This window comes from Peromyscus eremicus, chromosome 19 (assembly GCF_949786415.1).
Source record: "Peromyscus eremicus chromosome 19, PerEre_H2_v1, whole genome shotgun sequence".
Taxonomy (NCBI): domain Eukaryota; kingdom Metazoa; phylum Chordata; class Mammalia; order Rodentia; family Cricetidae; genus Peromyscus; species Peromyscus eremicus.
Genome location: NC_081435.1, coordinates 69,797,959 through 69,822,053, shown reverse-complemented (window position 1 = coordinate 69,822,053; position 24,095 = coordinate 69,797,959). Strand labels below are relative to the sequence as shown.

The 24,095-nt window shown below is 49.0% G+C and overlaps 1 protein-coding gene across 2 annotated transcripts in view; it reads right to left on the bottom strand.

The window, feature by feature from the left end:
* Mbp (myelin basic protein) overlaps nucleotides 1-23,780 on the bottom strand; it is a 112,474-nt gene extending 88,694 nt beyond the window's left edge. For both annotated transcript variants that reach the window (XM_059246773.1, XM_059246772.1), the window contains exon 1: nucleotides 23,684-23,780. The gene's annotated coding sequence lies outside the window, so the exon portion shown is untranslated. The remainder of the gene's footprint in view (nucleotides 1-23,683) is intronic.
* Nucleotides 23,781-24,095: the final 315 nt, after the last annotated feature.

The following is a 24,095-nucleotide window of genomic DNA, read 5'->3' as shown; positions in this document are numbered from 1 at the left end:
GCCCCACAGGTGTGGTGGGAACAGCCAGGTGTAAAAGAGAAGCCACTCCTGCTTTCTGCTATGGGGCAGGAAAGAGTGCAGATCAGTGGTTCTCAATCTGTGGGTCATGACCCTTGGGAGGGGTCACATATCAGATATCATGCATATCAGACATTTACACTACGATTCGTAACAGTAGCAAAATTGCAGGTATGAAGTAGCAACAAAATAATTTTATGGTTGGGGGTCACCACAACACAAGGAACTGTATTAAAGGGTTGCAGCATTAGGAAGGTTGAAAACCACGGGCGTCCATGGAAGTTAGCAGCTCCAGATGGCTCTAAGCGGGCTTTTAGAGGGTTCACTTGAGGCCACTTGAGTGGAGGTGACCACTGTGCTGGTGAAATGGAAGACATGGCCATGATTAGCAACTCGGAAGAATCAGGTGACTTCTGTATTTGGTGTGTGTGTGGTCTTTAAAATGCAAGGCTGCCCTGGCAGGTAATTTCAGCATTCAAGTCTAGTCTATCAATACGCTTGATTTAAACTGGAAAAACTATCTGAAGCAGTCCTCTCAGTGGGAAATGGAGGTCTGAGGGTTGGGGGCACTTGAAATGGATAAAGAGGAAGAATAGGAAAGAACGAATCTTCCATTTCCTGGGGTCTGACCTAAGCATGCATGCTATTTGTCCACTGTCGACCTTAAGTCTAGGAATACATGTTGTCATTCTGAACTTTGACCTCTAATTCCGAGCAATTAAAAAAAAAGTAACGCCAAAACATATAATAAATAGAATAACAGTGCCACAGCCATGTCTGGATCTACTTTCCTACTTAGGAACTAGGATGGGTCTATTCAGAGCGAAACGGCATCCTTCCCTAGCACTGCCAAGCTCTGCTCTGCCCAGACCCGGCACAGAGAAGCTTACGTGACTGTCTGCCTAACCCATGTGACCATCCAGCCGGCCTCATCTTAAACCATCCTGGGAACTTCCTCACCTGGTCTCTGTCTACCAGCTCTCCCCATTTTCTCACTCCATCACCCCCACCACTGGGGTCGGCTAAACCTAACTGTGACGCTTCCTTTTTCCAAAAGCAAGCCTCTGAGATTTGTCCCAAACTGGAACTGTGTGGCCACCTACATATTCTGGAGCAAGGAGAACTGCTTTGGCACAGGCCCTTCAAGCTCAGCTGTTGTCCCACCAAACCAACACTCCATCTTAGTGAGATTCCACCTGATGCCCGGGATGATGATGGGACCAGTATTTCCAGATCCCAAGGCTGCCAGACAGAAACACCACCGATATACCAAAATCACAAAACAGGCTTTTAAATAAACTTAGTTGTTGCTAGGAGTGGTGGCGTACTTGGGAGACTGAGGAAGACCTAAGAGCCTGAGGCCAGCCTAGGCTATACGGTAAGTTCCAGGATAGCCAGGGTTACATTGTAAGAGCCTGTCTTTAAAACAATAACAACAGCAGTAACAAATCTGGTTAACTTAGACTAGCCTTCCATGGGTAACATATGAAATGGTAGAAGAAAGGTAAGTGACATAAAGTGTGACATAAAGACCACAGGTGTCTGATGGCCTCCTGCGGCTGGGCCTCCAGGGTTGTGTCCTCACTTAGAGTGTGGTAATATGAAGCCTGTAGGTCCTTTGTTTTCTGGTCCTAGATGACAGACGGCCTTGTTAAATCCCATGACTGCCTTTAGGCCCTGCTTAGTTATTAAAGGCTGCAGTGTGCGCTCCTCATGACTGGGAACTTGAACCAACAGCTGCCGCCACAGTGCTGTTGGGAAGAGCCGACCACGTTTGCAGTCAGCCTTAGGTTAGGTTCAGTTTTGCAGTGAATGTAACTGTTGGAGCCGGAGAAAAAATGGTGGAAGCATAGACTGCTGGAAGCCTGATGGATGCTCAGGCTGCCCTCGGATAGCTAAGGACATTCTCCATACAGTAGAGGACGGCGATGGAGGGGACATCCAGAGGCCATGGAGACTGTGACGTTCTTCTACACAGGTCAGCTTTGCAGCCTCAGGACTTGGGGCCATCTTGGATAGTGCTTACACTAAGATTGTCTCCTGTGCCAAGGGGAGGCTGAAACAAAGCCTTGGGGACATCAGTTACCCCTGTGTGGTAGGAGACAGCCCAGTCTCAACCGTGGTTTCTCTTTCTAATTATGTGTTCCCCAAACAGCTACATATCTGAACTTACCCAGGAGGAGCAAGCAGGAGGGGAGTCACTGGCCAGTCCACAGGAGGCGTTAATGACTCATTCACCTGGCTCCTCAGTATTTTTTCACCTGTATTTTGCAAGGGGCTCGGACTTTCTGAAGGACAAACAAGACAAGTGAGATCCTGTCTTGACTGAGCCTTCAGGTGGGTGTCCTTGGGTGAGGCTCCACTCTTTGGAGCCTCAGTTTCCTATGTAGTTGAAGTGATCCAAGCTCCCGTCCTGCCCTGGAAAACCTGGGAGCTGTAGGGACGATTAGGCTAGAGTTAGGGTAAGAATGTATGAGGGGGAGATTGTTCCTGTCTGTCCCCGGTGCTCAGGCCTAGCCTCCTGGGTAGAATGGTGACTCGCTGAGGGGCCCCTATCTCCTTTTTACTTCTGGCATATTGCTGAGTGCCTCCTCCATGCAAACTGCCATGGCCAGAGGAAGGGCAAAGGGCAGAAATGCTGCTTCACTGAGAAGCCCTGACATTACACAATGCCATCAGGCGAGAGGCAAACCCCACTGCCACAGCAAAGGAAATGGGGGAGGCCCACTGAGTGCTGTGGATGGGGAGGAGAGGAAAGAAAGATGGGAAGACCAACTGCCTAACTTCCAAGGGACCTTTGGGTATTAGATGTGAGTAAGGCTGTTTCTGAGATAACTCTGAGCGCAACTGATCAACCAGCCTGCCTCCATTTGGAGTTTGAAACCTACCTTATAGTAGAGACAAACTAGGTTCATTCCTGTTTATGATTAAATCTGTTTCTCAAGGATTGGGCTGTGCCCCACCTGTAACCTTAACTACAAACGGTTCTGTACTGCTGATTCCAGGAAATGGGAACAGTGACTTTGTTTCAAAAGATCATTATGACCACCTTGCTATGACCACCTTGCTATGATTACCTTGCTATGACTATCTTGCTATGACCTCCTTATTATAACCACCTTGCTATGACCACCTTGCAAGCGCGTCTTTGTTTCAGGTGTTCGTAATGATCAATGTGTTATGCTTATATTCAGCTTCTGTAACCCCGTCCATCGACCTGCCAAATTCCTTATTTGGAAGCCTCCTATCTCTGAGCTATAAAAACCCTTATCTAACCCATGTCCAATGCTGATCCCTTGAACCCCTCCTTCACATGGGGGGCAGCCTGTGTACATGAATAAAAAGGCTTGCTTTAATTAATTGCTTGCTTTAATTAATTTGGTCACAATTTGGGTCAGTGGTTTTTCTCCTCACACCCGTGGGACTAACACAGGCATACTGGCGGAGGGAACTCTATGATAACCTCACTGACACAGACTTGTTATAAGAGACGACCTCATTGGGATCAGTTCTAGACAGGTGGTCAGCAGACTGGCCATCCACACTATCTTGTCTTTCCTCCAATGTAAGGAGTGGACATTGTTGCTGTCCAGATATCAAATACACAATGGCCAGGAGCTCATCGTGTGTACGGTACAGTGTCCACTGCATGTCAGGGCTGGTTAAGATTCTGTAGAGCACACTTGTACATGCTGCAGGGGATAGGTGTCCTGTGCGTTGCTGGACACAAACAGCTGTATTATTTCACAGATTTCAAGTCTTTTTAACCTCTTTTTAAAAATGACATGCTGTTGATTGCACAACATGTTTTTCTTCTTTCTTTCTGAGTCCATGTTCAAGAAAGCAGTCCAAAAATAGGTGTTTCCATGGTGCTATTGGGATTATTTTTGCCACGATATGCTTTATCCTTCATATTTCTGTAAACCTTTGAAATTGGGAAATCTTGCAGCACTAGCCCTGCCAGCTCTGTTCCCAGGGCTGAGGAAGTCACACTCAGGAGAGCAAGTGTGCGGACAGCTTTCTAGTCAGGCTCCACACTTGAAGCGCCTTTTGAGAGTTTCGCATATCACTGCTGATGGCAGAGTTGGAAGGGTGTCTCACTGAAGGTGGAGGCCAGTCTGAGTTTGAGCGGGCCTCATTCATCACATCATTTCATTTCACTTAAGCTAAATTCCCGAAGAATCCTGTCTTTCTTCCTGTAGATAATCCCTGTAGATAAAGGGTCAACCAATCATGACTCATGCATCTGAAATGTCTAAATCTTCCAGGCTCAAGTCTTCGCTTGGCTTGCCTTCCACACTTTCTCACTGCTGTGGCCCAGCTGAGAAGTTGCAAGGGAGACCTCTGGCCTAAAATACTTTCAGTCTGTCTCCACAGAAAGGAGTTTCCCCATCTGTGATGCACTCTTAGGTTTTCCCAGGAAGCTAGCTGCTTTTGTGGATGTTTTTAAAGAACAGAACCTGGGGCCATCCGGATAGCTCAGTGGGTAAAAGGCACTGGCCACCAAGCTGGGGGATCTGAATTCCATCCCTGGGATCCACGTTGTGGAAGAAGAAAACCAGTTCCTCATAGCTGCTCTCTGATTCTCCAGTGTGCACATGCATGCACACATAACACATACATATACACACGATAAATAAACAAAAAATAAATACCTATCATCTCTTGGTATGCATGCATGGAAGAGACCTTCTCCCAGCCCCTACCCTTTTCTTGCTATTTGAGACAAAGAACCTGTGGTTATCTGCCAACAGAGCAGCCCAAGTGGAGACCATTTCCCTTGCAGTTGCATGTGGCCATGTCCAGGCAAGGGACTTTCTGCTTTTTACCAAGTCCTGTTCTGTGTTTCAGCTAGTCACCAAATAAGCAAAACTTCTGTGTCTACAGACTATAACATGCACAGGATGCTCCCTCACAAAGCTTGCTAATTGAGATGGATTTTATTAAAACCCTCTCACATTTCCTTAACTGTGACTGAGAAACTGAGTCAACATTAGCAAAAGCTTAAAGTCTCTCCACAGGGGTTCCTTTCCCTGCCTTTTCAAGTTCCTTCTCTCCTTTCAAGTCCTTGAAGCTTTGTTTTCAACAGTGTGTGCACATTATCACTAGTCACTGGCGCTTTGTAGATGAAGGTATCTGTACTGCCCAGGAGCTCTGCTTTGTATCCCTGGACCACATGTTCCTAGAGACTGTTCTGCTGGGCACGGAAGGAATCCATGCTTGATGAGAGGACTAATGTGTGGATCCTCTGCATTAAAAGTGCCCAGTGCCGATAGTGGAACTGTGGCACGCTCCTGTGATACTGTGGTATTTCGGAGGTGACTGATACCCAATCTAGAAGAATTCCATTAAATAAAGGCTACGGTAGACTGCATGGGTCAGAAGGCTTCTCTGGAGGAAATCCTGGGTAGAGTTTAGTTGGAAAGAGAGACCAATGTCCCAGAAATAGGAAGATCTGACTAAAGGAAATATAAATGGGGAGAGGGAACATTTTGGAAGGCCAGCATCATGTCCCTTTGCAGGAAGGCTGGATGCAGAACAAGAAGTTTCCTCCCAGAGTCTGCAGCCACAAGTCTCCCTCCCCTGTGTGATCAGGCTAAGCAGGTCCATGCTCTGGAGACTCCTATCTCCTCCGCAGAACCCCCAGAACCATAGACCGACCTTGTGCCTGGACTAATGGGGGCAGCTTCTCAGCTGATACCTCTCTTGGCATGCCTGTCCTCCTGCAGATAAAGTAAGCCCCGCCCAGAATGTGGACACAGATAGCCACACATGGAGGGTGCAAGTGGCCCTGTTTTAAAGAAAAACAGGGAGGAAACCTAACAGAGCAGGGGACACACATACAATAAAAGGTCTCAAAGGGAACAAATGCTGAGTGGCTGGGCTTGTTCCTTGGTGTCTGTGTCCTCTCTGAGTCTGTCCCGCTCTGTCTTTGTCTCTTTCTTTCTCTGTGTCTCATCCCTTTCCTCTTCTCCACTTTCTTTATTGGCACTTATGAAATCATTGCTCTACCATCAACATTCTTGTAACACCCTGTGCTTAGAACATAGTAAAGAGCTAACAGCATCACCAAAATGACAGCTAAACACCACTGTATGCATGCGTGCACACAAAGATATACACAAACACGGGACACATTCACAGACACACATATACATAGACATACATTCATACATACGTGTACACACAGATATACACTCATATATACACATACAGACTCACACATACAGACATATAGTCACACATATACTATACTGATACATACATAGACACATATAGATACACACACACACACACACACACACACACACACACACACACAACCAAAAGATTGGCTAATTCACAGTTGCAGGAGGGGGAACTTCAAAAGGTAAACCTACTTTAACCAGGGGAGCAACAGTTGGCTGTCTCCCCCATCCGGTCCTGTACATACACTCACACACACACACATACACACACACACACAAACACACACACACACACACACACACACTGCACCTCAGGCTATGTGAAGGTCAGAAACCTGCACCAATTAAGGGCTAAGTGGCTCTGTGTTCTGTCCCAGCACTTCCCTTTATTTAGGCTCCCTAGAGAGAGGAGGTTGGGAAGAGTTGCTCTTCTCTCCCTGCCTCTTCCTCTTTACCAACCCTGGCTCTGGCTCTTCGGACTGGATACTGCTTCCACCAGGTAGCAGCAGACAGGCCAGGTCCCATCCTTGCTTCTTTGGCTGGTTTTAGCTTTCTCCTACCATTCTGTACATTCTTTCTCTCTCTCTCTCTCTCTCTCTCTCTCTCTCTCTCTCTCTCTCTCTCTCTCTCTCTCTCTCTCTCCCCTTCTCTCTCTCTTTCACTCTCTCTCTCTCTTGCTCTCTGCACACACATGGAGCCAAGGTGCTTCCTATGTGGCTCCCTCCCATCCTTGGCCAACCCCCTCCCACCTGAGAGTTGTCTCAGCGATGGCCTCTCTTCCACATTCCAGACCCAGGGACTTCTGCTTTGGAGTGTCAGGGTCTCGACGCCTCCATCTGCTCATTGCTAGCCTGTCTTTGAGATTTGTTAGGTTTAAATATATCGACAGCACAGAACACTGTCTGAACATCATCAAAATTCACTTTAGAGGGAGGTTCCAGAACTGTAGAAAAGCGGAAGCTCTTGGGAATAGGATTTTATTTCATTCCTTGAGTTTACCACTTCAGAGTATCAGCTGACTCTGGTGAGCCGTCACCAGAGTGAAGCAGCAGGCTTCTGGTCCTGAGGCTGCTGGCTTGCTCTCAGAATATCCTCCATACAGCAGATCCCTCCTGCTCAGGCTGTGTCAGCTCGAGGGCTATTCATGTAAATGTGCAAGTGTTTGTGCATGTTCATGCATCTGTGTGTGTAGGTCAGAGGTCGACTTCAGACATCATTCTGCAGGCACTATCTGCCTTGTTTATGGAGACTGGTTCTCTCACTGGGACCTGGGGCCCACTGATTAGGCTAGTCTGACTCTTCAGTGAGCCCGAGGGATGTGCCTGTCTCCACCTCCTCAGTGCTGGGATTACACGTGCACACCATCATGCCGTGAGTTCTGGAGATGGAATTCAGGTCTTCAGGATTGTATGGCAAACACTTCACTTCCTGAGCCACCTCCACAGACTCCAGCTTGAGATTTCTGTACTTATCTATTCACAGTCTGCGATTAGAAAGGATGCTCAGCTTTGGCAGCTTTTATGGGAACATATGGAGCTCTCCAGGAGAAAATAACAGGGCCACCAGGAAGCTGCTAGGTCTGTAAGACCAGACAAGCCGGGACAGCACGCCCCTGGGGGCCTGCTTATCTGAACTTGGAAGGGCGACTCACTCGGGTATCCGAAGTTTGCTCCCTTCCTCTTTGGCCTCTCTGGTGGTTCTGAAGTCATGTCTCTCTGAACTGGTCATGAGGAAGAGCTGTCCTTCCCTGCCAGCTTCCGTGAGGCTGGTTCACAGGTATGCTTTGCATCCCAGGCATGTGCCGCACAGCTGCCCCACCCGGGTTGGGAAGGGACTGGAGAGGAAGCACCCGAGGCTCTAGGAGCAGACATGCCAGGACAGCACCCTCTGGTCCCACCTTCCCTGACTTGCTCTGGGGACTTGGCGCTTGTTTCTTCTTATCTGTAGAGGCCTAGATGGCACACTCCACTTCCTGGTGGTGCCCTGGAGGGCTGGTAATGTTTGCAGGTACAGGGACACAGGACGCCGGCTTGAGCTCTCCCCTCCATGTCAGCCACAACTTTATCTTCAGGCACCTCTCTCCCCAAATGGTGGGTAGTCACACCATTGCTATGACCACGGGCACACGTCCAGCGTGACTGAGGCACAGCACGGCAATTACATAAGCCACACACACCCTGGGCATGGTGAACCAGTGACAACCAATAGAACTGTGTTTGTCTGTGGTCTCAGCCCTCCTCTAGCCTAGCCTCCTCAACATCAGCACCAAGGCGCTCGCATGCTTTATGGAGGGAGTCATATGCTGGCCCACACACTGGTCACAGTTTGCAGGTGACCTCAGGGGAGCTGTAATCCGAGTCACGATGAACACAAACTTGCCTTTTCTGAAACAAGACAACTGCATCCCGGAGTTGTTGATCTCAATCTCCCGATTTTAATCAGAGGAAGGAATGTCGCACCGTGACGTCACCAGAGTCTCATGGGAGACCTGGCCTGGAGCCCATCTCCTAATGGGTGCCACATCTTTACAAGTACATGTGGCGTTTTACTGAGTGACTTCCCTCCAGAACTCTCTGGAAGTTTCCAGAGCCTGTCAGATCATAATCAGGGAAAAGAATGCAACAAGAAACCAGCCAACCCCACTGTGACCTTGGAGAAGAAATGGCTTAGCCTGTCTCCTAAGAGTCACAAAGGCAGGCAACTTACTTGTGAACTCGTCCTCCTAAGACATGATGGGATGATAAAGAATGCTGTGAGTGGGCTGGGGGGCGGGGCAGCTCAGGGGGTGAAGGGCTGACTGCATGGCAAGCATGAGGGGCTGAGTTTGGAGCCCCAGAACCCACTAAGAAAGCTGGGTGTGATGCCGCAGACCTATAATCCCAGTGCTGGGAAGGCGAAGAAGAGAGTGTTCACCGGTTCAGCTGAGTCAGTGAGCTTCATGCTCCCTGAGGGACTCGGTCTCCAAGCATGAGGCGGACAGAGATTGGGGAAGGCACTCAATGATGGGCTCTGGCCTCTGCACACGTACACACACAGACACGTATGCATGCATGCATACATACATAGACAAAGAATGCAGCAAGTGACAGAGGCATTGAAAGGAAAGGAAGGGACAGTAAGATAGGAAGCAGAGAACTCTGGGTGGACCTCACCTTGGCCTCACTTACCATGCGCTAGGCTGGCTGAACTCCCAGAAAGGCACTTTCTTATGCAACCTACTTTTTGGCATGGAAACGTGTGATGTTTAGAGACACTGAGTGGCAGATGTCCACCTATCAGTCGCAGGCAGAGCTGGGCAGAAGTGTTGAGTTGGGTCCCCTCTCCTGACTCCTGTGCAGCGTGCTGCCTTTGGAGTTGTTGTTCATGTTCACAGACTGACCAGATGACTTGGTGTTACAAAGAAAGGGGTCTGGCTGGGCTGGAGTCTTGGACGGACAGAGGAAAGATGCTCTGACAAACTGAGGGGCTGCTTCTCCTGCATTTCACCCCAACTCTGTAACATGCTTCTCTTCACATGAAAATTCACCACAAGATGTCAACAGAGAGGGAGACATTTTATTTTTTAAAAATTGATTTTATGCATATGAGTGTTTGCTTACGTGTATGTTTGTGTACCGTGTGTGTGCCTGGTGCCATGAATCTGAGCTTCTTGAGTGTTTTCTGTGTGCCACGTGAGGTTTAAACAATGTCTTTGGGCCTAAGAAAGTGAAGATATTTTGGAACGCTGGACAGGATACCGGAAGACTGAAGTTTTATGATCTTGCTGCTCTAATGGAATCAGGATAATAAAGAAATGCTTTTCATGGCAACAGAAGTGGTCTGAGAGATGCAAGCATTGTGGCGGGGTGAACTATCAGTCCTGTGCCTTTCCTAAACGGCAATCATGTGTTTCTCCAAATTTTATAAATCTACAGACGCTCTTTGATCCCAGTTGTAGACTCCAAGTGAGAGGTGTGTGTGTGTGTGTGTGTGTGTGTGTGTGTGTGTGTGTTCTAAAGACAACAGAATCCACTTAAAGGGGTATGTGATGGAGCAGGAGGAAATGGTCTAGAAATAAAGGCCTGTTCTACATGTCCTCGTCCCTGGTAGGCACCTGGTCTCTCTGAGTGTGGTCCAATTTTCTTCCCAGAACATGGGGACTGGGTTTGGGAGGCTCAGCTAGGAAGTGCCTACACAGTGCTCTGATTTCTGTAGGGAGAGGTGTGAACTTGTTGAGAATGCTCAGGGACAGGGGTATCTTTAGAAACACAGTGTTTCCTGAGGAGGTGTCAGCAAAGCCGTCTGCATGGAGTCAGCTGCTAACACTGAATTCACGAGGCTGGAGGCCAAGTGCAAGGTGAGAGACAACAACATTCAGTGTCACAGTGTCCACCAAGTGATCGGTGATAGAGACAGCAGTGGAAGTCGAGAGGTGAGGGGAGTTCCGACATACACACACACACACACACACACACACACACACACACACACTCACATACACACATTCAATATACACACTCACACACATACACACTCACACACACATACACACTCACACACATATACACACTCTCACACACATATACACACTCACACACATATACACACACTCAGTACACACACTCACACACATATACACACTCACACACATATACACATGCACATATACACACTCACACACACTCACTCACACACTCACACATACACTCATGTAAGCATGATACAGGGCACTAGAAGAGAGAGAGAAACAACATGTGCTTGCTTGCCCCTGTCACTACGAGGATGGCCTGCCACCTTATCAGGTTGCCCTGAGCAATGGCTATCTCAGAATGGAGAGCAGAGGAGACCCGGGAACAGAGGAAGCAGCTCTGTGCTCACTCCACTCAACCTTGAGTCTTCTGAGAGACCCAGTGAGTGCTCCCAGTGAGTGCTCCAGGCCCGGTTCTGCCACCACAGGTCCCTGCAAACACTCAAATGTCTCTCAGCCAGATCCTGGGTGCCACTCTGTGACAACACCCAGGGCCTTTATATGCTCCTCACTTCATTGGGAGGATGACAAGGTGGGTCCTAGTTTTTTTCACGGAGGGCAGTGATAGCACATAGTAGGTGCTCAGTCCAGGGAATGAAAAGACGGGGAAATGGAGCTCTAAAGCCATTTTCTCTTACCCCAGACCAGGAACATGCACATGCACACGCAAACACACACACACACAGAGTGGGGTGGGGGGGTGGGGGGGTGGGGGTAGTGTCTACATGTTTTGTGGGTCTTAGGCTATTCCTTTGGTTGTGATGTTAGGTCTAAACAATGTGTAGGTAAGAGGAGTTGGGTGTGAAGACCAGAGTCTAGGTACTGTGAGGACCAGGGGTTTGGTTCTGTGAGGACCAGGTCTGGGTACTGTGAGGACCAGGGTCTGGGTACTGTGAGGACCAGGTCTGGGTACTGTGAGGACCAGGGGTTTGGTACTGTGAGGACCAGGTCTGGGTACTGTGAGGACCAGGGTCTGGGTACTGTGAGGACCAGGATCTGGGTACTGTGAGGACCAGGGTCTGGGTACTGTGAGGACCAGGTCTGGGTACTGTGAGGACCAGGGTCTTGGTACTGTGAGGACCAGGTCTGGGTACTGTGAGGACCAGGATCTGGGTACTGTGAGGACCAGGATCTGGGTACTGTGAGGATCAGGGTCTTGGTACTGTGAGGATCAGGGTCTTGGTACTGTGAGGACCAGGATCTGGGTACTGTGAGGATCAGGGTCTTGGTACTGTGAGGACCAGGGTCTTGGTACTGTGAGGACCAGGGTCTGGGTACTGTGAGGACCAGGATCTGGGTACTGTGAGGATCAGGGTCTTGGTACTGTGAGGATCAGGGTCTTGGTACTGTGAGGACCAGGGTCTGGGTACTGTGAGGACCAGGGTCTGGGTACTGTGAGGATCAGGGGTTTGGTACTGTGAGGACCAGGGTCTGGGTACTGTGAGGACCAGGCCTGGGTACTGTGACAACCAGGGGCAAGTGGTTTATAAGGACAGGGGCAGCTGTGATCCATGCAACCTCACACAGCAGGGAGAGCAGGAGCTGAGGGCTGGAGACCCATCCGTGGCAGGGACCTCTGTTGAAGCAGGTGCACCTCAGCGCACACCCTGTTCCTAGGGGAGCTCCCTCAGGAAACAAGACTTGTTGCAGAGGTGCCAGTACAAAGGAGATGTGTTCCAGGTGTCTTCAAGACAGACAAACTTGCCTTCCCTCACATTGGGCTGACCACCTTAAATGCCAGAACCCAGTGAGGTGGAGGAAGAGGAGGTGGGGAGGAGCAGGAGGCTGGCACCTCAGATGTGCTAACTGCTGGCCACTGTCGGGATTAGGCTTAGACCCCTACATGCAGGGTTGCATGGAGATCCCCGTCTCCATAGATGTGACCATGCCTTCTGAAAAGGATCACTTGTGATTTAAAATGCCTGCACTCTGCAAAGTCACGATCCTAGCGTCTCAGTCAACGTATGTTAATTCACTCACAGCCCTGGGGGAAGGACCATCCATGAATGAATTACTTTTTCCTTCCTGGTGTAGGGAGCACACTCCCCTGAGACTTCAGCCAGGCTTTGCTAAAGCAGAAGCATACAAAACTGGGTCAGTCCACAGAGCATCTGGAGCAGCCGTGACCAGTGACAGCAGGAAGACACGTGACCACTTTCCTAAGGGGGCAGGCTGTGATGTGGGGCAAGGTGCAGGGACCTCAGGGGGTCTTGTTTTTATTTCTTCCCTGAAGCCTACTGACTCTGCTGGTCTACGGCTCATTTTCCATCCATTCTCTGTCCGCCTTCATATTCTGAGTCTCTGGATCTGCCTCGTACAGGCAGCCATCCGTCCCGATGATTCAGTGTGCAGTCTGTGTATAGGATGGTGGGAACTCACACCTGCACAGTTGGTCTGTTTTTCACCCTCAGTAAGTTCTACAAGCTATCTGCCACCTTATCATAGAGTAAGTTGTAGTTGGAAGATTTCCCGTGTCCTGGCCTACCAGCAGTCGGGACAAATCTCTCCCACTCGCGTCCCCCAAGTAAACACACAGAGGCTTATATTAATTATAACTGCATGGCCATGGCTCAGGCTTTTGCTAGCTAGCTTTATATCTTAAATTAGCCCATGACTATTAATCTATGTATCACCACATGTTCTGTGGCTTTACCTGCATCCCCTTACATGTTGCTCCTTGGGCTGCTTGTTGGCGTCTCCTGACTCTGCCCTTCGTCTTCCCAGAATTCTCCTAGTTGCTTGCCCCACCTATACTTTCTGCCTGGCTACTGGCCAATCAGTGTTTTATTAAATCAATTTACAAGAGTATTATCCCACAGCATTTCTTCTTTTCTGTCTAATCAAAAAGGAAGGTTTTAACTTTAACATAGTAAAATTACATATAATAGAATCCCGCTGTCCTGGAGGCCTGGGTATACTGTGTGAGCTACAGCTTGAGGGATTTTCAGTTTTCACTGGGTGGGTTTGGAGGTAACCCCACGTGAGTAAAGGAGCTCGGTGTTAGGAAATGGGATAATCACCTAATGCCTTGCATTAGCAGTGTCCAGATGACTTTAGAGGCAGTGCCTGGGAAGAAACTCCCCAGAGAAGTTGGGCAGACGCCAGGGCTCGGAGGGCAGATCTCCATGCTTCAGGGCTTCTCCCCACATATAGACACCCAGTACTAAGTTAGTTCAATGGAAAGAGGTCAGATATAAACCTCTGAATGTGGAATGCAGGTTACATCTTGCAAACTCTACCTGTGTGGGGAGGACCATTCAATGAAGTCCTGGAGACTGGGGCTCAGTGAGGTACACAGTGTATGTATGTACATATGTATGTATGTTATGTATATATGTATGTATGTATCTATCTATCATTTTCTCTTTATGTTACCTATCTATCAATCATCTATTTCTACCTACCTATCAATCTCTCTGTTCTGCTGTGTATGTATGTATATGTGTGTGTATGTATGTATCTATCTGTCTCTTATCCATCTCCTGTCATCAATCTATTCTATCTTTGTTTTCCTCTTCCTTCTTTTCTTTTTACCTACCTTCCTATGACTCTTTCTATAACTATCCATCCTTCTCTCCATCTATGTATCTATCATCTGTCGTCTGTCTGTATCTACCTATCATCTGTCTATCCACCTAATCCAATTACTTGCTATCAGGCCTTACACTGATCTCTGCATCCCTGTCTTCTACCTCCCCTTCTATAATGACTCCCAACAAGCAGTTGGAAGTCAACAGGGCTGGCTTTCAGCGTCTGCTTTAAATCTTTCTCTCTGCAGTGATAAGTCTGGACACATGAAGACAATAATGTGATTAAGAACCATCATTTCCCCTTATCAAACATGACAATACAGTACAGTGACATATGGTGCGGCCTGTTTCTGAATATGGTGTGTATTCTTGCTATTTCTACTACAACAACTTCGGTTAGTGTTCACACCACACTCCAGGATACTCCAAGGCTATTACGTCACCAGACATCTGAAGGAACTGAAATGAAAATAGCCAACACGTGTTGCCTGCCCCCGAAAACATGCACCCCCACTCACCCCCCACAAACGCATGCATGCACACCCCCTCTTTCCTCTCCCACACCCATGCACACCTCCTGCACACTGTGCTGTCCCCACCCACCACACACGTGCACATGTACACACACACAGAAATGCAAATGTGCACAAAAGAGAAGCCTAGTGGTAACACAAGCCTGTAACACCAGCATTTGAAAGTTGGAGGCAGGAGAATCAGGAGGTCAAGATCATCCTCGCCTCTGTAATGGGTTTGAGGCCAGCCTGGGCTACATGAGAGCCAATCTCACTCATACACACGTACACACGTATACACACACACACACACACACACACACATCATCATCATCACCACCACCACCACCACCACCACCACCACCACCACCACCACCACCACCACCACAAAAACCCCAAGACAACAACAACAACAGAAAGGACGTCTAGCTTCTAAAATATGTGAAAATCATTTTTGTTTGTTTCCCTACGCTACTGGCTTTGTTAATGATTGATTTAATTTGACTGGTCTTTTAAGACAACACTTTAAACAGAACAAGCCATTCCCTAACCTTCATCTGGTTCTAGAGGCAGAGAGCAGGTTTAGATGCCTGGTTTCTGCACAGTGACGGCTTTGGCTGGCCATCCACTGTGGGATGAGATCGGCTGTAGCAAAGCCCACTTGCTTATGGAGCAGACACCAGGACACTGTTGTGGTCGGTGTTACAGTGAATAAACATATTGACTACCCCAGAATGGAAGCACGGAATGGAGTGCTTGTATCCTTTATAACAAACAGGTGTGTATGTGGTAGACAGCCACAGTTCCCGCTTCCTTTTGGGGGACAGTGTCTCACGTATCCCAGGCGGGCCTTGAAGTTGCCATATAGCAGAATATGACCTGGAACTTGTGATTCTCCTGCCTCCTTCTGCCTAGTGCTGGGATACAGACCTGCGGCACTGTACAGTATATGTGGTCACGGGGGAGAGAACCTCGTGTGTGTAAGGTGAGCACTGTCCCAAATGAGCTGCATTCCCACCATTGAGAACCACCATTTTAGTGCTGCCTAGAAACAGGGAAAGGATGCCACCACATCTGGGCTAGGGATGAACCAGGAGTCCCCGCGGGAGTTGTGAGGGTGTCCACACAGAGACTCTGGGAGAACGTGAGAGCTGCTGGGAGAGCAGAGGTTCACAGAACTGGAGAGCAAATGGAGTGGAGCAGAAGACGCCTACAGTCTATCATCAGTGAATGTTTGCTAAGAGCTGGGCCTGTGGCTTAGGACCACCACAGGTTTCCAGGCACCTGAGCAGCCAGGCAGGAGTCTCTTCTGCCATGCACAGTCCCTCTGCTTCAGAAACTCTGACTGAACATATTGCAGGGCACTTAGCAAACACTTTGCCTTAGGAAACTTACTTATGTGCTTTTAAAATCCCTAAGAAAATCATAGTCACTTGAAGACTCCATCTACTTTCTCTTGATGCAGCCGGAGACACAGCCAGGTATCTCATGCCGAGAAGCTAGCTGAATTTCCATAAAGGAACTGGGTCCTTGCTGTACGGGAGAAACCCACAGCACAGCTCTATAGTTTCTAGCTAGCAAGTTTACTTAGGTCTCAGGCGTATGTAGAATCAAAGGATGTGACGATGCTCCATGAGTTACAGCAGCACATGGGTAGAAAGGAAATATGACTAAGTATGGAGAATTAGAAATAAATGGCTAAAATGCAAATACATTGTTAACATAAAACTTTGTCAACAACTCCTTGAGTTCTTTCTACAAAGACTCAGCTTGATAGGAATATGCACAGGGTGTCTTGATGACAATGACACATGTGTCTGTGTGTATTTGCAAATGCATTCAGATGAGTTGAGTAGAGCTAGATGTGTGGGTCATCACTGCATTTCCTTCTTTTAGTTAGACCTGAAGTCCAGAGGCTGCATTCCTGGCTCAGTCTCCAGGACTGTGCAAGGGTGTGCCAGGGACAAGGCTGAGGATGATGCATTCAATAAGAATTTTCAGTGAAAGGTTGCAGATGGTTACAGACAATCCAAGGACAGAAACACAAGCCAGCAGGTTGATCCCTTCCTCTTGAGACGACAGGGCTGGATGACCAGAGCAAGGCCTTTCCTGGAGTTGAGAAAGACAATAGCACCCCTGATAGGAAGGTAAGCTGACCCAGGCCTTGTGAGTGTGTGTGTGTGTGTGTGTGTGTGTGTGTGTGTGTGTGTGTGTGTTGACTTCTTGAACTTCAGGTTTCCAGTTCAGAGCACAGGTGGAAGACAAATCCCATGGGAATCTCTCCTGTTCTCTCTGTCAATACTGAAGATCAACCTGAAAGTGGGCTACATGATCCAAGCTATTTGCAGGCTTCATCCCTCCCAGTTTTGAGAGGATGACTATCACTTGGCACTTCCAAAGGTGGGCTACGCACTTGAGGGGCTGCTATGCAGTGTGATTGAGAGCATCGAGAAACCCCACCCGACTTAGGCCAGGAGGATGTGCATAGCTGAGGGGCAGACACTTTACTGTTTATACAAATGATAAATCGAAGGAAACAGAATGCTCCATTCTCAGGTCAGGATTAAAGCAAGTTTCTGCAAATCTTATTCAACAGAGCACTAAAGGGTCTAGTCAAAGCAATAAGACAAGAGAAATAAACAACACAAAAATTCTCCTGGTGTTTGTTTGCCTTTTTTTCCTTTCTTTTTTTTTTTTTTTTTTGAGACAAAATTTCATGGTGTAGCCTTGGCTAGACTAGCCTAGGACTTGATTATGTAGAAGAGGCTGGCCTATAACTCAGAGAGATCCATCTGTCTCTGTCTCCTGAGTGGGGCTCTGTGTGTGTGGAGAAGTCATTCTAAAATTTATTTGGAGAACCTGAGAATCTGAAATATCCAGCATGAGATTACTTTTTTAGTACTCACTTTATTTTGTATGTATGAGTGCTTTTCCTGCATGTCTTTATGTGCACTGTGTGTGTGTGTGTGTGTGTGTGTGTGTGTGTGTGTGTGTGTGTGTGTTGCCCACGGAGATCAGAGGTATCACGTGGGCCAGTGTCTCAGCCCTCTCTCCATCAACATGTTTTTATAAAGAAGGAGAAAAGGGAGGAAAAGGAGGTGATGGAGCAAGAAGAGAAAGAGAAAGAGGAGGAATAGAAGGAGGAGACAGAGACAGGGAGGAGGACCTGAAAGAACTGTCTCTGCCAGACTCAAACTCACATATCGAGACACTGACGGAGCCACAGCCACACTGCTCTGTGGGACAGAGCAGAGAGAGTCCAGAGTAAACCCTCAAAAGACACGTGGAAATGATTTTTTGACAGCGGCAAAAGCAATTTAATGAACTACATTCCCAATAGGCTTTCATCAAACCCAAAAAGTACTATAACAAAAAGCCTCAGTCTAAACTTTGTACTTTATATAAAAGTTACTAAAAATGGGTCACAGGCTGAAGTGTGAAATGAAAAACTAAAACTGGTCAACGAAACCAAAAAGAAAAACAAAACAGCAGAAGGAATCTTCAGAATTTTAGACTAGGGGAAGAATTCTCAGTTTTTCTTTTTCTTTTGTCCTTTGTTTGTTTTTTGGAGACAGGGTCCACTATGTAGCTCTGACTGGCCTGGAATTCACTTTGTAGACCAGGTTGACCTTGATCCGCTTGCTTCTGAATCCCAAGTGCTGGGATTAAAGGCATACAATACCATGCCCTGCTAGATGAAGAATTCTTAAGACTCTACACCAAAACCAAAAAACAAAACCAAAAACCAAAACCCAACCAAACAACCAAACAAACAAGTAAGCAAAATACCCAAACCCACGATCCTTTAGAGGGAAAATGAACACCCTGAAATGCACCAAAATAATAATTAAAACCAGCTTTTTATCTGAACGATACCACGAGAAGATGAAAACATGGGCTAAACTGTCAGGAAGGAGCCAAAAGATGTAGGTCCAGAGAGCAGAAGAACGGGAAAAAGTAAATGTTAATAAAAACAACTGACCCAGTTCAAAACTGAAAGAAACAAGTAACCTTTTGGCTGGGGAGGACTTGTGGGTGGCAAATGTGTATACTCAATCTTTTACACCATCAAAACCACCGTGAACTATCCCCATGCATATGTCAGAGCAGTAAACCAAAACCCAAACCAATGACAGTCCTGAAAGTGTGTGCCATCTGGGTCTCTCAGGCAGTGCTGGGTGGAATGTGGAGTGTCACAGCACCCTCGGAATGAGATGCCAATTCCTTATAAAATTAAACAGGTGCTCAGCATGAGCAGCAGCTGCACTCTTGGGTGTTTGTCCTGGAGATATGAAAACCATGTTCACACAAGTGACGGTGGATGTTCCTGGCAGCTTTGTGTAATAACTCCATCCTGAAAGGGCCCAAGCGCTCTTTCGAGGAGGCTGGGAGAGGCAAGGCCACAGCAGCACCACAGAATACACCATGGTGTGTGCACTCAGCCACTTGTGTGATGGCAGAACTGGGGGAAAAGGCTGTGCATGGGAGGTGCCACATCTGATGCATTTGTACAGAGACGACAGCAACCGAGAGACCAAGGACCAGAATGCTGGTGGCCTGCACCCAGGGAGGGGAATGGGGGAAGTTGGCTACAGCTGTGAAGAGTAGCATGAGGCATGGCAATAAGGCTCATCCTTGATCGTGTTAGCAGTCAGGTGATTCTACATGGTGACATCATAGAGAGCTAGACAGACAGACACAAAGCACACAGACACACAGACACAGACATAGGCATTACACTCCCAGAGACCCACACAGACATAAACTTAAGGACACAGCTAAATGCACAGAGACAGGCATAGGGATGTTGGCATGGAAACTGGTCAAGTATGCAATCTGAGCAAGGTTAATGGATGGTATCACAGTTCGGTTCCGGGTTACAGTGCTGTGCTGTAGTTTGGAAGATGTTTGTGGGGGACTAGGTGAAGGGCGCATGTGTGAGTGAGCTCTGTGCTACTATTTTTCTTCTTCTCTTCTTCCTTCCTTTCTTTACTCTTCCCCCTCCCTCCTTCTCTCACCCCCTCCCTCCCTCCCTCCCTTCCTCTCTTCTCCTTCCCCTTTTCCTGACAGAGTCTTACTGTATATGTAGCCCAGGTTGGCCACACACTCACCATCTCCTAAGTGCTGGAATCACACCTACATATTCCAGCCCCAATTCTCTACATGATATTTTATAGTTGCAATAATCCCCAAACAGAAACTTATCTCCAAACAGAAAATTTTAGCAGATTGTTTCAGTGAACATCCCTGGTCAGAGGCATCATCCCAGAGGTTCCCCTGAACGTTCGGGTAGGGGTTAGGGCTGGTGTTGGGGGTTAAGGTTGGGTTTGGGGATAGGGTTAGGGATCTATTATGAATGTCCTTCAGGTAAAATCTTTGTTTCTTGCTAATGGAGTTCTCCTTTCTCCCCCTCTTCCTTCATCCTTGGCACAGTCAGGATTTGAGAATTCTTGCTAGCAGAAGGAATGTCAAACAGTATCTTATCACCGCTTTAGTTCTTTTTTCACTGATCAGCTGTGGGTTAAAATTCTTTTAATATCTTACAAGCCCGTTTGGGGTTCATCTCCTAGACAGTGTTCAGGTTCAGTCGCACATTGAACTCCACATGTCCCAGACGCCGAGCTGACGCCATTCTTCCCACATCCTTTTTTTTTTTTAGACAGGGTTTCATGTCTCATGTTGTTCAGCTGGCCTGAAACTCTCTATGTGGCGAAGGCTGACCTTGAAGTTTTGACCTTCCTGCTTTCATCTCCCAAATTGGGGTGAGGGTAGGGGTGAAAGGCATGTACCAGATGCCAGATTTCATGTGATGCTGGAGATTGAACCCAGGGCCTTGTATATGTTAAGCAAGTGCTCATCCAACTGAGCTACATCCCAGCCATCCACTCCCCCACCCCCTCTCTCTCTTCCTGTCCCTAGAGCTTCTCAGTATTGCTTACAAAGCCCAGAACACAAGAACTTTCAGAATCACAGCACTACATCTTTACACCCCCTGAGTGGGAGACTCTTGGTGGCTTCAGGATATGCAACTTGTTCTCAGGAGCCAGCATAAGGGGTCAGAGAAGAAAGCCCTGTGCTCAGCAGCCCAGGATGCCTCTGAGAGTCTAGCTACCTCCTTGCCAGCCTGTTGTAAGTGGGTCAGGCTCCCACCTCTGTTGGAGCTGCTGCCTCCAAACAGATCAAGTCAGATGGCTAACTTGGTTTTTCTGACTAAAGTCTGCCTACCACAGATTTCAACAAAGAGTTAAGGCCTTCCTGGGAGAATGTTCTAGCAGTTCTTCATTTCTGCTCGGGAGGCACAGGGCTGCTGATGTGTTGCCTCTTCCTTGCAGCATAGGACCTCCCAGACTCCTTTAGTGTGCTCTGGGGGACTGGTAAGAGCCTCTCTCTGCAGAGTGGTGGCTTTTAATGTGATGCTGGGTCACAGGGGCACTCTCTTTTCTTCTTCATCAACAGCGAAGGAAGCTAAGGAAGGGATATCAGCTAAGATGGGTGTCTCTATGGTCAGGTTACCTGGGGGGTGGAAAACGGATGTTTTCATGGACATGGTCACTCACTAGTGAGGAACTTAACATTTTATTTTTGGTCATATGTTTATCTGGGTGGGGGGTATGTGCATGTTGTAAGTGCTGGTGTCCTCAGAGTTCAGAAGATAGTGTTGGATTCCCAGGAGTTGGAGTTACAAGCAGTTGTGAGCCAATTGATGTGGGAGCTGGGAACTGAGCTAGGGCCCTCTACAAGGACAGTAGAGCGTCTTGAACCACGGAGCCATTCCCCAGCCCCTCGTGGTGGACAGTTAAGAAGAATGTGCCCTGAGAGGCAACTAATAGGGTGATGATGGAGAATGAAGCTCTCCCAGGGCAGTCAAGACTTAAATGCAGTCATTAACAGTTTTCAGTGGGGAGCCTGTGTTTGGTGAGTGCTCAGCCAACCCACCTGCTACAGGAAAGGCATGGGCAGCTGCTGACACTGGAAGGAATTGGAGAGGGGCTGGTGAGATGACTCAGTGGGGAAAAGCGCTTGTCACCAGGGCTGATGACCTGAGTTTGATCCCTGGAACCCACATGGGGGAAGGCAAGAGCCGACCCCTGACTGCCTGCCGCACATGCTCACCCACATAGACACATAAATAAATAAATAAAATCTAAACATTAAAAAACGTAACAGACCCGAAGAGGAAACCAAGAGTTGGCAAACAAAATAAGCTTTGGCACTCCAAAATCCAGGCTAAATTGGAACATCCTGGAAAGATGGGGCTGTGTTCTTTTTCCGTGTTCACACATCTTTTTTTTAATCCCACACACCATTTCCAACCAAGAACCAACACTCCATATCTAGACAGGCATTAAAAGTGGATTTGAACACACTTTTTTTTTTTTTTATCTCAAGTTGATAAAAGTAGGCATTTCAGAACAATTAAATCCTTAGGAGTTGCACCTCACACTCATGATTATTTTAAACCGTATTTTCTCTCTCAAGTTTCTGTTTATTCCACTGAGAATCTAAGGGTGTCTACACAAGCCGGGCTGTTGTTCACCTGCGCCATTGGCTGAGCACATACTACAGGTCTCTGGTTATCGGTCACTCTGGCCTGGAATCCCCTCTTCCCATCCTCTAAAACAGGTGCCCACCCCTACCCCAGCGGTAGGTGCCTGCAGGGTAAGCTCTATTTGGGAGAGCCATGGGTAGTGAGTGAGTGGGTGGTCCTTTGAGCTTGTCTATGGACCGACCCTCCAAAGCCACGGGTCTTAAATGAGACCTCCCTAAGATTTCCTTCCTCTGAAAAAGTCGTTCCAGTTGCGTGTCCCGTGTCTAGCGCAGGCAGAAGCGATGCCTGCCTGACATCTGTCTCCCATCCCTACAGGTTCTCAGCTCCAGCACCAAGGCTTTCCTCAACTCACAGATCCACTTGTGTGCGGTAGGGATCAGCAGCTAGCTGTCCTGCTGGCAAGCGGCGGGCGAGGAGTCAGAAGCACAAATGCTTGTCCAAGCCTCGCTCCACCTTCCAAATCAGGGGACTAGAGTAGCACTCCAAAATCCCAAGCAGGGTACGCACATCCCCTAAAAACCAGAGTGTACAACACACTAAAGCAGAGCACGAGGATTAACCCCCACCCCGGGGCGGGGGGGGGGGGAGGGGTACCGGGACCTGGCGCTTCAGCAGGACCAAGTTACCGCGGGAAGACCTGGCCAGGCTGGACACAGCGCCAGCGCCAGCAGGTGGCTGCACGTGGGCAGGGTGGGTGAGGGTCTGCGTGCAGCGCCCAAAGAGCCTAGGAGCCTGAGACAGGCCCCGAGAAGGCGGAAGCCTGGTCAAGTGCCTGTCGCCGCCCTCTGCTCAAAGAGAAACTGCTGCTCCTTGTGGGGAAGGGCAGGGCAGGGACCGCACGAGGGGCAGCAGGTGTGCGGTTAGCAGGCACTGCGGGCTTCGATGGACCCCTGGTGCGCTCGGAGCCCATCAGAACCCCTCTCCTCACGCTGAAGGCGGTCTCTCTAGACCGAGGTCACCTCCCACCCCTAAACTCCTCCCCCCACCATTTCTAGGCCGCTCGAGTTTCAGCGACCCCGGGGTCCCGAGGCCTGGCTGGTGACCAGTCTGGGATATCCCTCGGGCTTCCAATCCCCACCGCTGTGGACCTGAGTCTACACCCGCGTCCACCACTTCCCAAGGAAGATCGGGGCTGGCGACGTGGTATCGGTCGGAGAGGTCGCCTAGTTGCCACCTGCGGGGCCACCTGCTCCGCTGGTCAGGTGTGACCCAGGAGCTCCTGGCCTGGGAGAGGGACCAAAGTTCTGCTGCTGGCACCGAGAGCACCCTCTCTTTCGCCTTTCTGGGAGTCAGGCTCGGTGCTGGGGTCTCCCGCTCTTAGGGGCGCCGAGACAAAGGCTCCAGGGCCGCCCCGCGCGTCCCTGATCACGATCACTTACCGGTGCTGGCTGCGGCTCGGAGGTCAAGGGGCACCGGGGAGCCCGACAGGAGGGACCCGACGCTGGGCTCCGGGTCGCTGGGCCGCGGGTACTGCGTTTCGGGGTCGCGAGACTCGGGCCGCCTGGGCCGGAGGCTCGTCCTCGCTGGCGCGCAGCGGCGGTGACTGACAGCGGCTGCTCCGGGGACGGGCGCGCACCCCGCTCCAGCCCCGCCTCCCTCTGCCTGCCAGCAGGTAAACGCGCGCCACTGAGAGGGCGGGGGACACGCGGGGACCCAGGGGCAGGGCAGTCCTCGGAGCGGCAGGGCGGGGCTTTGCTCGTCACCGCCCTACACTCCGCACCGCCTGCCATCTCTGAGCTTTGCAGAGCGGGAGCTCTCAAGAGAGGTCTAGACGGCATCGCCCGCCCTGCA